At 42.9% G+C, this 15,352-nt stretch overlaps 1 pseudogene; it reads right to left on the bottom strand.

The window, feature by feature from the left end:
- Nucleotides 1-2,340: 2,340 nt before the first annotated feature.
- Nucleotides 2,341-4,347, bottom strand: LOC119512826 (annotated as a pseudogene).
- Nucleotides 4,348-15,352: the final 11,005 nt, after the last annotated feature.

The following is a 15,352-nucleotide window of genomic DNA, read 5'->3' as shown; positions in this document are numbered from 1 at the left end:
CACAAAATATTTGTTTCTTTAATAGAAAAAGGAATGTTTAGATTATTAGCAAAGTAATACCTTAAGTGTATCTTCACACCACTGACATTTTAGTATAAGCTTGTATTTCAAGTCTCTTTTCCTTATTTATTCTACTTTTAAAGTATGTACAACTATGATGCTTAAATATGTATTCTGAACCTTGTGTTCAAACACAAATATTTGGGAAATTCAAACTGCTGAAACAAGTTATGAAAGGATAAAGAAAAAACAAAAAAACAAAAAACAAAAAACAACGATGAGCTATAGTAGAAGGAAGAAAGAAAACTGTTCTTGCTTAACATTTGTGTCTGAATAGATACGTATTTTCTAATTTATGTATATATACCCAGTGGAGTATAGACAGTCACCAAAATTTAACCAGTTACATACAGACTAGACTAAGCCCACATAATTTTCTACAACTGGTGTGATGGTTAAGTTCACATGTCAACTTGGCCAGGTGATGGTGCCCAGGTGTCTGGTCAAGCAAGGACTGGCCTAACTGTTACTGCAAGGACATTTGTGGCTGCTTAATAAGCCAGAAGGCTGGTTTATTAAATCACCAGTCAATTGGCTGCAGCCGTGACTGATGACATCAATGAAGGGCATGTCTTCCACAATGAGAGAATGCAGTCAGCTGGATTTAATCCAATCAGTTGAAGACTTTTAAGGGAGAAAGAGAACCTTCATTTTTCCTTCTGCTAGCCAGGAGGAGTTGCTCTAACGCCTTCACTGGAGAGCCAGATCGCTGCCTGCCCTACAGAACTTGGACTCGTGCATCCCCACAGTTGCGTGAGACACTTCTATAAAATCTTATATTTACTGATATCTCTTGTTGGCTCTGTTTCCCTAGAGAACCCTAACTAATACAACTGGTTACAGGGGTGATTTTAAAAATTTAATATAGCTCAGTAGTGTCACCAAAAATTATTTCTGGTACTAGACTAATATCTTAAAGTCTTGAGAGGCACAGAGTAAATGACTGTACTATCCATAGCACGCCCTGCACACTGACACCTGATGGCTTAATATGGTTTAGGGTCAGTATCTGAACACAACAGAGCAGGCAGGGAGCCAGGCAAGGACCCTTTACATATGCCCATGCTTATCCAGTATGTTAACATTTATGCTTAAAACTTTCATTGAAGTCACATAAGGACAAGAACCAACCAATTAAAATGTTAAAATGAAACAGATCACCTTTTTTCTTTGTAAAAGCACTGACAATGTAATGTGGACAGATAACCCACTATAAATTCTCCCATTTCATTTGCCCCCATTGTAGTGTCTTAAATTATTCTATGATTATTCTACCTATTAGAACAGTCTGATTTTTAAGGACTTTGTAAACTCTATTGTATTATTGAAATATACTGTTATTCTGTGTTGTAAGAATGGCTTCATGAACAAATAACATCTGGTTATAAATCATAGAATAAACAAACAAAAAACCCAGACATATGAGATTTTCCAAGCTCGTGAGAAATGAATTATACCATGATGTATCAATTTTAAATTATATCAACATTAACATTTCTATGGTAGATTATTTTTCCCATAAAATTAAACAGTGCAGAATAGGGTTTGGCTACAGTGAATCACATTTGGTTTTCCTGAAAAATAAAACTTTTTTCACTATAAACCATTAAAAGGCAATTTTCTTCCTCCACAACCTATGTAGACCTTAAAAATCTAAGGTTTTAAAAAATCAATTACCTGTAAGAAAAGTACTTTTAATCGTTAAAAGGAATCAAAAGACAGAAGTTTAGCATGTGAAGAATAAACAACAAGAAGAGAGTATATCATTGGTGCTCAATATTTAACATGAAATACAAAAAGGTGCCCTTTTCACTGTTTGCGGACATGCTTTATATCTCCCACCCCCACCCTGCAACAAGTGTATGAATGAGGTTTTAAAAATGTTGCCAATATGAAGTTCTTCAATGCCTGCAATCAGAGGAGCGCAATATTACAGCAGCAAGCAGAGGTGCCCCATTTTCCAAATGTAGTTATGGTCAAGCACAAGTTGGATGGGGATCTTTTTTTTTTTTTTTAATTCAGTTTTACTGAGAGATATTCACATACCATACAGTCATCCATGGTGTACAATCAATTGCTCACAGCACCATCATATAGTTGTGCATTCATCACCCCAATCTGTAAGGAAATTTTGAACAATTTCCTTACACCAGAAAGAATAAAAATAAGTATTAAAAAAGAACACCAAATCATCCCCCATCCCACCCTATTTTTCACTTAATTTTTGTCCCCATTTTTCTACTCATCCATCCATACACTGGATAAAAGGAGTGTGATCCACCAGGCTTTCACGATCACACTGTCACTTGGCGGGGGGTGTTTCTTTTATCTGAGAGGCAACCCCTTCCCTGAGCTAACCATGAGCAGAATGGGGGCTTCTCCTACTGACCAAGTCCCCTCTCTTGAGTTCAGACCCTCCGCTCAGCTTTGGCCTTGAGCGTCTCGCAGATGGAAGTGAGTCTGGTGGTGGATGACAGACTTCCGAGCTTCGTGAACTGAAACGCAGGCGAACCCCACCTGGGTAAGGGCACCGACTCGGTTCTCGCTGGGAAACAAAGCTGGGTCTTCTCCAACATGAAAATAAAAATATAAAGTTTTATGTGTGCAAGTAGAAAATCCCTTGCAGAAGCAGCATGTGTCGGTCCCAGTTTTGGAGGCTGTGAAGGTGACATGATCACAGTGTTTCGTCATCACTTTGTCCAACGCCTCGCCATCAGGCTCTTCTAATCCACAGTCTACACCACAGCGGCCTCCAGCAATCGCCTGCGGCTCCAGGGTGCTCTTGGTGCCCTGTGCAATGCCCTCATTGAAGCACTGCTTGGCGTCTTTGGGCAGGTGATCTCAGAGGAGCCGCCAGGCCCTGGCACAGGTATGCTCCGAGCCTCAGGGAGTTTTGGGGTGAGGACCGAGCCTCCAGGTCCAGGTGAGGGGCATGGGGGGGGTGTCAGGGGTGCCGAGATAAAGCCCACAGAGAAGGAGCTGACCTTAAACTCTTACTAGTGCTCCCCACTCCAGATGGGAATACATGGGAAGAGCAATTTTATTATTCTGGTCTGTCCGTGCATATGCATGTTTAAATCTATCTATAATAGATACACATTATTTGTATCATAAAGGAAAAAACCCCACAAGGTGAGTGTTTCTTGCTGAGAGCAGACCTAGGGGTCTGGGGTGGTGGGTGGGCCGGGACCCGCGGGATCCAGAAGTTTCCAGGGCAGAGCCGGCTCCGCGGGGCCTGTGGCAGCTCCACGCCTTCTCCCAGAGCGCCCGGCTGACAAGGGACACGTGGTTGTAAGACATGGCAGAGGGAGAACTAGGGGTGAAGGAGAAGGAAAGAGGACCGCGATTCTGGGGCCTGGTGCCTGCGAGAGGCACCTGTCAGATGTGGGGCCCCTCGGGGCCGCTGTGGCCGCTCGGGGGCCAGGCACGGCCTTGTCGGCCTCGGGAGCCCCAGGTCCAGGCTGGCCCCAGAGGAGGCGGACATGGCAGGAGGGGACCCAGACGGGTGAGGGGGAGGCCCCACTGCAGAGCCGGCTCTGGGAATAAGGACAGCATCGTGGGTGGTCTGACGCATTAGAGCAGATGATCTGCAAGGAAGGGATCCAGGTGAGAAGGAGAGAAAAAGGAGGCTCAGGGGCAGAAACCTGGAGGAGAAAGGGGAGTTGGGGGAGACGTGGTCAGAGAAGGGAGAGAAGACCCAGAGAGTGCAGGGAGGAGAGAAGAGCCCCCGCAGCTGAGGGGGGCCGGGAGCTAGCCAGGGGCGCCCGGAGGAAGGGCTGGGAGCCCCCCAGCTGGAAGCCCAGGGCGCTGCGAGCTGCGCATACGCCTCGCCGGCACTAGGAGGCACTGCGGACCATCCTAACAGCCGCTCCTTTAGCAAAAAACCCCACAACCCCTCAAAACAAAAACAAACGAAAAAATGTGTGCAACGGCCCCGCCAGTGCCCCGTCCAAAGAACAGACGATGAGAAGCCCAGGCAGGGGCTGGGACTCGCCCCCGTGCACACCACGCTGTCGTGGCATAAGTGGGGCCACCTCCTGGCCCCAGGCTCTCTCCATTCACCCACCTCTCCCACTCTGGAGGCATCTAGAAAAGTCTAGCTGGCAGCATCGTGGGCCTGGGGCAGAGGGAGGCCCCCTGCAGGGTCCCCAGCCTCGCCCCCTTTCCAGCCTCGCCCTCAGTGAAGTCACCTTCCTTGGTCTCTCCATCCTCTCCCGGCTGCCGGTTTCGCACCAGCTCCCCGCTGCTTTCTCCTTCCCCCCTGGCCACAGTGAGGGTTTTCAGCATGTGTTGGTCAAGTTACTTCCCGCTGGTCTCTTCTGGAGGCTCCAAATCGCTCTTTATCCTGATGCTGGGGCTGCAGGGCTCCCCACCAGCCTCCACTTAGCAGATGGTCTGGTTTGCTGAAGCTTGTGCTGTATCACCTCCATGCCTCTGCAGAGGCGTTTGTCCTGCCAGGACTACTCTCCCACACCCTCCTGGCCTCACCCACCTCTGGCGGTCCCCTGGGGCTCAGGTTATCCCACATCTGCTGCTGAGCCCCTGGGGTGCCCTGAATCCCCCCCCCCCCAACTTTATCAAACACCTGTCTTTGTGGATATTAAAACAGTCCCTGGGGTTGGTTTCAGTTCCAGGTTCTGGAAAACAGGGGGTGTGTGTCTGAAGCAGGGAGGTTTCAGCTTGGCATTTGTGTTGAACCAGTCAGACCATCCCCTTGGACTTGACACAGCCTGGCAGCATCCAGGATGGCGGGTGACCAGCACCCAGACACGGGTCGCTGTGCACATGCGCCGACTTTGGGCTGTGCACCCATAGCTGGGTGAGGACTAAGTTGCTTGCCCAGATACTCCTACGACAAAGTTGCATTGGTGGGTGTTAATAGAGATTTGTGGGTGAGGCTTCTTGAATGCAAGTTTGTCACACAAAAGAGGTGACCTATCTCTGCATTCGCCTATGGACTTTAAAAGTCCAAAGAAATGAAATGAAAAATGATCAAAATAAGTTTTTCTTCTTTCTATTTCATATTCCAATGTTAAATGCTATTGAACATCTTAATGCCTTTTCTCGGGAGTATCTAAAACTGGAGGATAAAAATTGCACAGTCCTTTGTTTCTGCAGTAAGTTGGGTTGTTTTTATTTTTTTTTTACCTGAAACTAAACTTTATTCACATTATTTTCCCTGGCTTCCAAGAAGACATCATAGTCCCCATGGTACTGGTTTTTATTGAAAAATCTGAGGTGTCAGGGGTCCCCTGCGGCTAGACAACTGTTTCCAGGTACACTTTCTTTCACCCACTTCCAATTCTCTTCATGGGCTGCAATAGCTTTTTCTTCAAGTGCTATTTTGTTGGCTTCCAAGAAACCAGGCACATCTTGCTGTTTCTTTTTAATCACCATAGAACCAGAAGAAGATGCAGCGTACACACGGATCACCATCCTGTCACCAGCAGCTGCGGTGGTTTGGGTCCTGAAGACGGTTGTGGAGTGGCTGCAGCAGCGGGCGGGATCTGCAGGAAGTTTTGACATCTGGCAGACAGGAACGAGGCAGTGGTCTTCAAATCTGTCCCCTCGCCCCAGCCCGCCAGAGTCTCCTGCAGTTGTCAGCCCAATTCTGCCGTCTTCCTGAAGAGGAAGGATTCTTTGTAGTTGGAGGGAAGCTGAATCATTGTCCAATAGAAAAGCTGAGCAGGGGGTGGGGTGGGCAGAGTCAAGGGCGGGGAAAAAACCAGAGGACCGGAGAGAGGTCTGGGGGAAATCCCGGAGAGACTCTGAAGTAGCTGCAGGCTGAGATAGAAGTGGTCCAGAGAGCCCTTCCTACCAGGGATGCCAAATGTCTTGGGGTCCATACTTCTAAAAAAAACCCACAATCCATCAATGGGTCACTAGGAATAAGAATATAAAGCAACAAGTATGGTGACCATGTTGTCCAAAGCCTCCAGTAACCTAGCATCTAGACCCAAGAGCTCTCCATTATATTGAATTTTAGACCATCAGCTGCCCATCTTTACATTTCATCAAAGAAAACTTAAAAATTCCTTTAATGACTACTATAGGCAAGGCCGAGGTGTCATTGATGGAATAAAGGATAACATTCTGCTACTAAAGAAGGTATAACTTAGTTCTAAATGTCCTCTCCAATTCTCATTGCTTCAGGCTCACAGTCAGTTGCTTCTGCTTGACAGGGCTTCTTGATAGAAGAGCCCGTATGTGACATCACTTCTGCACTGGACTCTTGTTCTTAATTGGCCGAAAATGGCCCTCACTGCACACGCCCTGATCTTACTCATCAGAGCGACTGAAAGTGCCCTTTCACATCAGAGACTGAACCAACATTTTAAATGAACTCGTCCTTAATACCAATTTTTCTTGAAACTGATTTTCTTCTCTAAGACCAAAAACATGAGCCAGATCATAGAGGAGAGAGTAGAAATGTACTGCTCTTTTAAAAGTTCCAAATTTCTAGTGTACAATCGGTTATTATTATTGCCACAATGAAGTATCTCTGAATCGCCAATTTCTTTAGTGTTTGTTTATTGAAAAGTCACTCTGTTACATTTCCTGTCCATAATGGCTATAGCTGCGGCAGCTGGCAAGTCTTGAAGGGCAGCCAACGCAAGACTTGATGTCATACTTCTTACAGCCAGAAGGACATTTATAAACTTGTCTCCCTTCTTACGTATTTTCTGACACCACTCCTAGGGAATGTCTGCTTTTAAAAAAAGTTATGACTAAAAGTAAATTTCATGGCATGCTATTTACTTCTGTTGCACCATATCACCCTAATATAAATGCTTTTCTTCCCTAAGTGGGTGGGAATTTAATAGAAAATAAATTTAATATTGGGAGTGTAGTTAAATCTAATCATTCAGAGAGGTCTGCAGTTTCATTTTGGGGACCATTAATTTCTGGTCCATAAAAGTTGTCTGTGTGTTTAATGAATAGTTCTCCTTCCTAATTCACTTCTTTCCTGGTTGGAGTAAGGATTACCCCAGCCCAGATAAATACCTTGTTTTGTGAATACACATCCATGTTGTTTAAAATGACCTTGAAAATGAGGAAGGAGAGGGCAAAGAACCAGAAGGGTGGGTCAGTGGGTCTCGCGGTCCAGGGGAACGGGTAGGGAGAGAAACGTACTGGAATCCACTTCTCTCTCTGTCATTTGTGCTCTGAGGGCTGATTCTGTGGTCATCTGGGCGCCTGGGCATGGAGGTCACTGCCTGGGGGAGGATGTTGGTCCCACGGGCAGCAAACACAGGGCCCTTTGAGGGAAGCATTTCATCATCCTGTGTATGAAAGGAAGGCCCCAGGGTCATGCATTTCTTGCTTGCCTCGCAAGCAGACTAAAAACTCGGTTCCTTCCCAGGGCTCAGGGACTATTCCTTCTCTTCTTTCCCAGCTGAGTTAACTGAAGCATCCCGATGGAAGGATGGAAACATAACCCACACTTGGATGCTGTAAACCTGACGACAAGGAAAACAGGTCACTGATGCCTAATCTTTCTACAACACTTGTCTAAAAGTTCTCTTGAGACATTAAAAAAGGCAGATTCCATGATCCCTTTTATATTGAGTAAAGTCCCAAAGTGCTGGAGTTCAAATGTGATCAAAAGGCAGTGCCCCTCAATTCACCAAGAAGAAATAACAATCATAAATATTTATGCACCTAATCAAGGTGCTCCAAAGTACATGAGGCAAACACTGGCAAAACTGAAGAGAGTAACAGACATCTCTACAATTACAGTGGAGACTTCAACACACCACTCTCTTCAATAGATAGAACATCTAGACAGAGGCTCAATAAGGAAATAGAGAACCTAAATAATATGATAAATGAATTAGACCTAACAGACATATATGGATCACTGCACTTCAAAACAGCATGATATACATACTTCTCAAGTGCTCATGGAACATTCCTCAGGATAGATCACATGCGGGGGCACAAAACAGCTCTTAATAAATTTAAAAAGATTGAAATTATACAAAGCACTTTCTTTGATGATAATGGAATGCAGCTGGAAATCAAAAACCATCAGAGAACTGGAAATTTCGCAAATATATGGAGGTTAAACACCTGCTCTTAAACAATCAGTGGGTCAAAGAAGAAATTGCAAGAGAAATCAGTAAATATCTTGAGACAAATGAAAACAAGAATACAACTTACCAAAACTTACAGGATGCAGTGAAGGCAGTGCTGAGAGGGAAATTTATAGCCCTGAACACCTACATTAAAAAGGAAGAAAGAGAAAATCCAAAGATGTAACTGAACAACTGGAGCAGCAAACTAATCCCAAAGCAAGCAGAAAGAAAGAAATAACAAAGATTAGAGTAGAAATAAATGAAATGGAGAATAACAACAACAACAACAAAATAAAATCAATAAAACCAAAAGTTGATTCTTTGAGAAGATGAACAAGATTGAAAAATTATTAGCTAGACTGATAAAGTAAAAAAGAAAGAAGATGCAAATAAATAAAATCAGAAATGAGAGGGCGGTCATTACCACAGATCCCAAAGAAATAAAAAAGATCATAAGAGGATAATGTGAACAACTGTATGCCAATGAACTAGACAACTTAGAAGAAATGGACAATTTTTTAGAAATACACGAACAACCTATACTGACTTGGGAAGAAACAGAAGATCTCAACAAACCTTAATCACAAGTAAAGAGATTAAAACAGTCATCAAAAACCTCTCTGCAAAGAAAAGCCCAGTACCAGATGACTCACAGGGAAATTTTACCAAACATTCCAAGAAGAATTAACACCATTCCTGCTCAAACTCTTCCAAAAAGTTGAAGAAGAGAGAACACTTCCTAATTCATTCTATGAAGTCAACATCACCCTAAATCCAAAGCCTGATAAAGATACTGCAAGAAAACTACAGACCAATCTCCCCTGAATATATATGCAAAATTTCTCAACAAAATACTTGTAAATTGAATCCAGTGGCACATTAAAAGAATTATACACCACAATCAAGTGGGTTTTATTCCAGGTATGCAAAGGTGGATTCAATACAAGAAAATCAATTAATATAATGCACCACATTAACAAATTGAGAGGGAAAAACCACATGATCATCTTGATTGACAAGAAAAGGCATTCAACAAAATTCAGCATCCTTTCTTGATAGAAACACTTCAAAAGGTAGGAATCGAAGGACACTTCCTCAATGGGATAAAGGCCATACATGAAAAACCCACAGCTAACATTGTACTCAATGGGGAGAGACTGAAAGCTTTCCCTCTAAGACCAGGAATGAGACAAGGATGCCAAATGTCACCACTGTTATCCAACATTGTGCTAGAAGTTCTAGCTAGAAATTAGTCAAAAAAAAAAAAAAAAAAAAAAAAATAGAACTACAGGCATCTAAATTGGAAAAGAAGTAAAATGCTCATTATTTGCAGATGACATGATCCTATATTTGGAAAATCCTGTAAAAACTACAACAAAGCTACCTGAGCTAACAAATGAATTCAGCAAAGTGGTGGGATACAGATCAACACACAGAAATCAGTAGTGTTTCTATCCACTAGTAATGAGCTATCCAAAGATGTAATTAAGAAAAAAATTCCATTCACAATAGCAACTAAAAGAATCAAGTCTCTAAGAATAAACTTAACCAAGTATGTTGTTCTGGTTTGCTAATGCTGCCTTTATGCAAAATACCAGAAATGGATTGGTTTTTATAAAGGTGATTTATTAGGTTGCAAATTCACAGTTCCAAGGCTACAAAAGTGTCCAAACTAAGGCATCAACAAGAGGGTATCTTCACTGAAGAGAGGCTGATGGCCTCTAGAACATCTTTGTTAGCTAGAAAGGCACATACGTGGCTGGCATCTGGTGGTCCTTTGCTCTTAGGTTGCATTTCAAAATGTCTTTCTCCAAAATGTCTTTCTCCAAAATGTCTCTAGGCTTCTGTCTCTCTTAGCTCCTCTCAGCTCTCTGCTTGGTTCTTCTGGGGCATTTCTCTCTAAGCACCTGGGAGTCCTCTCTCTTCTTCATCTCTTAGCTTAGCATCTCCAAATGTCTTTCTGTCTGTATCTCCAAGCATCTCCAAGCATCTGGGTCTGTGTTGGCTCTTAGCTTCTCTCCAAAAGGTCTCTCTCAGCTTCTCTGAGCTCCTTATCTCTACAAGCTCTCTTAAAGGACTCCAGTGATCTAATGAAGACCCACCCTGAATGGGTGGGGTCACATCTCCATGAAAATGATCTAATCAAAAGGTCTCACCCACAGTTGGGTGAGTCACATCTCCATGGAAACATTCAATCAAAAGTTTTCACTCAACAAGATTGGGCTAAAAGATCATGGCTCTTCTGCAGTCCATAACAGTTTCAAACCAGCAGAGATGTAAAAGACCTGTACACAGAAAAGTACAAAACATTGCTAAAAGAAATCAAAGAAGACCTAAATAAATGGAAAGACATCCCATATTCATGGATAGGAAGGGTAAATGTCATTAAGATGTCAATTCTATCCAAATTGATCTACAGATTCAATGCAATACCAATCAAAGTTCCAACAACCTACTTTGCAGACTTGGAAAAGCCAGTTATTAAATTTATTTGGAAGGGAAAGGGGCCTTAAATAGCCAAAAACATCTTGAAAAAGAAGAATGAAGTGGGAGGACTCACATTCCTGACTTTAAAACTTATTATAAAGCCACTGTGGTCAAAACAGCCTGGTACTGGCATAAAGATAGACATATTGATCAATAGAATGAATTAAGAGTTCAGAAATAGACCCTCAGATCTAGGGTCAACTGATTTTTGACAAGGCCCCCAAATCCACTAAACTGGGACAGAATAATCTCTTAAATAAATGGTGTTGGGAGAACTGTGTATCCATATCCAAAGGAATGAAAGAGGAGCTGTACCTCACACCCTATACAAAAATTAACTCAAAGTGATCAAAGACCTAAATATAAGAACCAGTATCATAAAAGTCTTAGAAAAAAATATAGGGAAATATCTTCAAGACCTAGTTATAGGAGGTAGCTTTTTGGACCCTACCCAAAGCACAAGCAATGAAAGAAAAAAAAAAGATAAATGGAAATTCCCAAGACTGAATACTTCTGTGCTTCAAAGGACTTTGTCAAAAGGGTGAAAAGGCAGCCAACTCAATAGGAGAAAATACTTGGTAAACACATATCTGATAAGGGTTTGATATCCAGAATATAAAAAGAAATCCTACAACTTAACAATAAAAAGACAATCCAATTATAAAATGGGTAAGACATGACTGGACATTTTCCCAAAGAGGAAATGAAAGAGGCACATGAAAAGATGCTCAGCTTCACTAGTTATTAGGGAAATGCAAATCAAAACCGCAATGAGATATCCTCTCACTCCCATTAGAATGGCTGTCATTAAACAAACAGGAAACTACACGTGTTGGAGAGGATGTGGAGAAATAGAAACACTCATTCACTGCTGGTGTGAATGTAAAATGGTACAGCTGCTGTGGAAGATGGTTTGGCAGTGTCTCAGAAGACTAAATATTGAGTTGCCCTATGACCCAGCAATTCCGCTACTTGGGATATACGAGAAGATCCGAAAGCAGTGACACAGACATTTGCACATCGATGTTCATAGTGGCATTATTCACAATTGCCAAAAGATGGAAATAATGCACGTGTCCATCAACCAATGAATGGATAAACAAAATGTGGTGTATGTATACACAATGGAGCATTACTTGGCAGTAAGAAGGCATGAAGTCTTGTAGCATGCAATATCAGGGATGAACCTTGAGGACATCATGCTGAATGAAATAAGTCAGACACAAAAGGACAAATACTATATGATTGCACTAATATGAACTAACTAGAATATGTAAACTTATCATCATAAAACTTAGCATATAGGTTACCAAGAGACTGAAGCTAGAGAATGGGGAGTGGTTGCCTAATATGTACAGAATTTTTTAATGAGTTTGAACTTAAATGTTTGGAAATGGATAGAGGGGATGGTAGCTCGTTATTGGGATTATAAGTAAGAGCGTTGAATTGTAGGTGGATTTGGTTGAAAGGGGTTGTTTGGAGTCATATATATCACCAGAAGGAAAGCTAGAGGTGCAAATATGGGATTGCATAACACAGTGAAACTTGTGGTGGATGCTGGTTATGATTAACACTACAAATGTAAATATGTTCTTTCATGAACCAGAACAAATGTATGACACTAGTACAAAGAGTTAATAATATAGTGGGAAAAAGTGATTATTGCAAACTACGGACTATAGTTAACTGTAGCATCTTAATATTCGTTCATCAACAGTAACAAATATATCACACCAATACTAGGGGTCAATAAAAGGGGGAGATAAGGGGTATGAGGTGTTGGGGTGTTTTGGGTTTTCTTTTTTTAGGTCTGTGTGTTATTTTTCTTTTTTGGAGTAATGAAAATATTCTAAAATTGAGTGTGATGATTGTACAACTAGATGATGACACTGTGAGCCACTGACTGTATACTTTGCATGGATTATATGGTATGTGAATATCTCTCAATAAAATTTGCGGTTAGGAAAAAAAAGGCACTTCCCCTTAGATTTAGAAATCTTAAAACAGCCGGGGTAGATTGTCCACATACCGCAGCTGTTTTCTATGGCCATGTCTGCATACACAAAGACCAACTGGTCATCACCCAACAGGGCAGTCCAGTCTAAAAGCTGATTTGACCCCTTATTTCAACTAACGGGTCAAACAAATGATGAGGCTGCCAAAGTTTGTGGAAATAGGTCTTGCTGATACCTTAATATATTCCTTGGAAATGAAAAAGCCATTGTGGCACACAAGGAGCATAAAGCAAGCACAGTGATACCGAGAATACATTAAGTTGTTTGATAAGATCTCAATCTAGCTTTGCCTGAAATCATGAGACACCTCACTGGGTGTCTGGAGAGAATTTGCTTTCTGTAGGTAGGGGAAAAAAAACAAAACAAAAAACCTCAATGAATTTTTTTATGGCCCAATGTTCCAGTGAGAAGTACACTAAAATACAGAACATACGTAAGTCCCCGTAAGTTGCATCAAAACCAATGATTATGTCTATGTAAAAGGTACAGCTGCTGCCCAAGGCTCAAAGTTCTTAAAGATGGTCTCCAGTAAATTTGGATTGGCTGGGGCATTCCCTGCCTTTTATTCATTTAGGACTCCAACTGCATGCCCGGCATGAAGCTAGTAAGTAAAAGCAGGGAGCACGGGCAAAGCAGCATAAAGAGGCAAAAAAGGAGATAATGGAGGAGGAGCGGATGTGCTGAAAGCACACGTGCCGGGCGCTGAGATTACATATACACACTTCACAGCAATCTCACAAGCTAAGCGGACAAGACTCCACACTTACCGGCAGGGAGGTACACAGATAATTAAGAAGGCTGTCTGAGGAAGTTTCAACTCTGTTTTTGTTTGTCTGTTAAGTATCTGTGCATCTCTAATCCCTGTGGGGAGAGTGGATGGAGAGATGTGAGTGTAAACCTGGCCTTACCTGGGTCACAGGAGAGCTGGCTCCACCAGGCTCAGTTTTCAAACCAAAGTCATTGAACTAGTGAGAATTTTAAAACATTCTCCATTAAAAAAGCAGTATTTTACAGAGTAGAAAGCAAAATGATATGAACTTTTAAGAAAAGAGGTAAAACCAGATGTGCCGGTTTGGATATATGGTGTCTCTCCAAAAGCCGTTTTTAATCTAATCTTGTGGTACATTTGGATTAGATTCTTTCCATGGAGGTGTGGCCCTACCCATTTAGTGTGGCCTTGATTAGTTTACTGGACTCCTTTAAAAAGAGCCACACAGGCCCAGGCTGCTGCAACTGAGAGAGACATTTTGGAGACGGCCGTTGAAGCAGACTTTTGCTAGCCCCGAGTCTGCCTGGCAGAAACTAAGTGAACAACCCCAGAAGCTTAGAGAGAAACGTCCTGGGAGAAAGCCAGTTGGTCAGAACCCCAGATTAGACGCTTTCCCAGCTGACAGAGGTTTTCCAGACGACATCGCCATTCTTCTGTGAGGGTACTCTACGGCTGATGCCTTACCTTGGACACTTTTATGGCCTTAGGACTGTAACTTTGTAACCAAATAAACCCCCTTTGTAAAAGCCGATCCATTTCTGGTATTTTGCATAAGGGCAGCTTTAGCAAACCGGAACACCAGAGAAATACTATTTTGTTCTACAGGCCACTCTGTGCTTTACTTCTAAGCTCTGGGGAGATCCAAAGTGTGCCCTGGTTTGAAAGCTGTGATGCAGCTCTTTGCCCTGCGTATGTGCTGAGGAGGCAGAAACAGGAGGCACGAGAAGGGGCTGGGAAGAGAAGCGACCCTGGGAAGCAATGGGGAGAAGTGAGAATCAAGGGTGATGGCTGGAGCAGTGGCAGCAACTAAGCTGGAGAAAGACGACAGCGGGGCAGGACGGGAGCCCGGGGAGAGGCAGAGAGTCCGACAGTGAAGATGAGAGCAATGTAGACACACAAGCTGGAAGGAGCCTATGCCCTGGGAGGGACCCACCGACACCTGACATTTATCCTGAGGTGTTCTCAGCTGTCTGGGGTAAAGGAGCTTAATTTGCCAAACCTCCTGTGCTGGTTTGGATGTATTATGTCCCCCAAAACACCATGTTGTTTAATGCGGTGTTGTGGGGGCAGACATATTAGTGTTGATTAGGTTGGAATCTTTGGATTAGGTTGTTTCCATGGGGATGTGACCCACCCAGCTGTGGGTTAATACCTTTCATTAGATTATTTCCATGGAGGTGTGGCCCCGCCCATTCAGCATGAGTCTTGATTGGTTTACTGGAGCACTGTAAGAGCTCAGACAGAAGGAGCTCAGTGCTGCAGCTGGGAGAGACATTTTGGAGATGGCTGTTGAAAGCAGACTTTTGATAGTCCAGAGTTTGCCTGGGAGAAACTAAGAGAACATGCCCAGAAGCCTAGAGAAAAACGTCCTGGGAGAAAGCCATTTTGAAACCAGAACCCTGGAGCAGACACCAGCCACGTGACTTCCCATCTAACATAGGTTTTCTGGAAGTCATCAGCCTTTATTGGTGAAGGTAGCCTACTGCTGATGTCTTAGTTTGGACACTACAGGCCTTAGGACTGTAACTTTGTAACCAAATAACCCCCCTTTACAAAAGCCAATCCATTTCTGCTATTTTGCATAACGGCAGCATTAGCAAACTGGAACACCTCTCTACTGGCATCCACGGAGACGGCCACAGCTTGCAGCTCACCCACAAAGGATACTCTATGATACTTTAAAAAAAAAAAAAAAACTACTTAAATGAACTAGACTGTGAGCA

Source organism: Choloepus didactylus, chromosome 17, assembly GCF_015220235.1.
Source record: "Choloepus didactylus isolate mChoDid1 chromosome 17, mChoDid1.pri, whole genome shotgun sequence".
NCBI classification, from domain to species: Eukaryota; Metazoa; Chordata; class Mammalia; order Pilosa; family Megalonychidae; genus Choloepus; species Choloepus didactylus.
Note: the sequence above shows the minus strand (reverse complement) of the source record. Positions and strands in the feature narration are given on the sequence as shown.